The sequence below is a fragment of the Herpailurus yagouaroundi genome, unplaced genomic scaffold, assembly GCF_014898765.1.
Source record: "Herpailurus yagouaroundi ecotype Mexico unplaced genomic scaffold, PumYag 77, whole genome shotgun sequence".
NCBI classification, from domain to species: domain Eukaryota; kingdom Metazoa; phylum Chordata; class Mammalia; order Carnivora; family Felidae; genus Herpailurus; species Herpailurus yagouaroundi.
Window position 1 is genome coordinate 85,644,544 of NW_024412388.1, and position 3,103 is coordinate 85,647,646.

Genomic DNA, 3,103 nt, shown 5'->3' on the forward strand with positions numbered 1-3,103 from the left:
GTGGTGGTGGTGGTTGTGGTGGTGGTGGTGGTAGTGGTGGTGGTGATGGTGACAGTGGTGGTTGTGGTGGTTGTGGTGGTGGTGGTGATGATGGTGACAGTGGTGGTGGTGGTGATGGGTTGTTGGTTTGCTGTGGGCCTGGAAGATGGTATTGGCCAGACTGGGAAGGGGTGCCCATAACCTCTGTACATACCCCATTGACTAGAAATCAGCCACATGCCACAACCAGCAATCTCTATAAATGTTTATTTGTTTGAAGAGGCTTGGGAGAAAGGAAGAAGATCACAAGTTTATTTTAAAAACACTGAGTTTAAGATTAGTTTATATGTTTAAATGGAATTTCCCGTGTAGAAATAGAGTTTGAGAGAATCTCAATGGGGTTTGGAGAACCCTGAAGCTGTCAAGTAAATGAGAACACCAAGCTTTGAAACAAATAAGATTGCCCAAAAAAGATATTACAGTAGTCATAAAATGTAATATTTTCATAGATAAAATAGCACTGAGATAATCCCTACCTATTAAAAGTTTGTAAACATAAAATGAGGGTTGAGTCCCCAAATTGCTAAGTAAACACTTAGAATTACTATTCCAGAAACTATAGTAAAGAAGTATACGTGATCATTTACAATACCACATTTCACTTTTCAAATGTCTTTTTTCCCCTGTACCAATAAAAGTATTTGCTATACAATTAAAGACCAAGTAGCAAAGGAGATGTTGTCTACTTAGGAACTGGAAACAGTTATTGATATTGCCTGGCAACTAACCGATAATCTATTTAAGATTATTCTGTTGCATTTGATTCATTTTCCTAATATATTTCAGGCCATATACTAACTATGTAAACGAAGATTTAAAGCAAGCAACCATCACATGGGTGGCTCAGTAAGTTAAGCATCTGACTTGTGATTACAGCTTGGGTCATAATCTCACAGTTTCATGGGTTCTAACCACAGGTTGGGGTCTATGCTGATGGCGCGGAGCCTACTTGGGATTCTCTCTCTTTCTCCCCTCTCACTTTCTCTCTCCTTCTCTCTCTGCCTTTCCCCAATCTCACTGTCTCTGTCTCTCTCAAAATAAATAACTTAACTTTTGGCACAAAAACAGACACTCAGATCAATGGAACAGAACAGAGAACCCAGAAATGGACCCACAAATGTATGGCCAACTAATCTTGGACAAAGCAGGAAAGAATATCCAATGGAATAAAGATGGTCTCTTCAGCAAGTGGTGCTGGGAAAACTGAACAGCGGCATGCAGAAGAATGAACCTGGACCATTTTCTTACACCATACACAAAAATAAACTCAAAGTGGATGAAAGACCTCAATGTAAGACAGGAAGCCATCAAAATCCTTGAGGAGAAAGCAGGCAAAAACCTCTTTGATCTTGGCCACAGCAACTTCTTACTCAATACGTCTCTGAACGCAAGGGAAACAAAAGCAAAAATGAACTACTTGGACTTCATCAAAATAAAAAGCTTCTGCACAGCAAAGGAAACAATTAGCAAAACTGAAAGGCAACTGAAAGAATGGGAGAAGATATTTGCAAATGACATATCAGATAAAGGGTTAGTATCCAAAATCTAAAAAGAACTTATCAAACCCAAACACCCAAAAAACAAACAATCCAGTGAAAAAATGGGCAAAAGACATGAATAGACACTTCTCCAAAGGAGATATCCAGATGGTCAACCAACATGAAAAAAATGCTCAACATCACTCATCATCAGGGAAATACAAATCAAAACCACCATGAGATACCACCTTACACCTGTCAGGATGGCTAACATTAACAACCCAGGCAACAACAGATGTTGTTGAGGATGTGGAGAAAGAAGATCTCTTTTGCGCTGCTGGTGGGAATGCAAGCTGGTGCAGCCACTCTGGAAAACAGTAGGGAGGTTCGTCAAAAAATTAAAAATAGAGCTACCCTATGACCCAGCAATTGCCCTACTAGGTATTTATCCAAGGGATACAGGTGTGCTGTTTCAAAGGGACACATGCACCCCAATGTTTATAGCAGCACTATCAACAATAGCCAAAGTATGGAAAGATCCCAAATGTCTATCAATGGATGAATGGATAAAGAAGATGTGGTACATATATACAATGGAGTATTACTCAGCAATCAAAAAAGAATGAAATCTTGCCATTTGCAACAACGTGGATGAAACTAGAGGTTATTATGCTAAGAGAAATTAGTCAGTCAGAGAAAGACAAATATCATATGACTTCACTTATATGAGGACTTTAAGACCCAGAACAGATGAACATAAGGGAAGGGAAGCAAAAAGAATATAAAAACAGGGAGGGGACAAAACATGAGACTCTTAAATATGGAGAATAAATACAGGGTTACTGGAGGGGTGGTGGGAGGGGGATGGGCTAAATGGGTAGGGGGCATTAGGGAATCTACTCCTGAAATCATTGTTGCACTATATGCTAACTGAGTTGGATGTAATTTAAAAAAGTAGAATTAAAAAATTAAAAATTAAAACATTAAAAAATAAATAAATAAACTTCAAAAGAAAATAAAGCAAGCAAGAAAACGAACAAAAACAAACCTCACAATCTTTTTTTTTTTTTAACATTTTTTTTTTCAACATTTATTTATTTTTGGGACAGAGAGAGACAGAGCATGAACGGGGGAGGGGCAGAGACAGAGGGAGACACAGAATCGGAAACAGGCTCCAGGCTCCGAGCCATCAGCCCAGAGCCCGACGCGGGGCTCGAACTCACGGACCACGAGATCGTGACCTGGCTGAAGTCGGACGCTTAACCGACTGCGCCACCCAGGCGCCCCACAATCTTTTTTTTTTTAATATATGAAATTTATTGTCAAATTGGTTTCCATACAACACCCAGTGCTCATCCCAAAAGGTGCCCTCCTCAATACCCCCCATCACCCACCCTCTCCTCCCTCCCACCCCCCATCAACCCTCAGTTTCCTCTCAGTTCTCAACAGTCTCTTATGCTTTGGCTCTCTCCCACTCTAACCTCCTTTTTTTTTTTTTTTTTTCCTTCCCCTCCCCCATGGGTTTCTGTTAAGTTTCTTAGGATCCACATAAGAGTGAAACCATATGGTATCTGTCTTTCTCTGTA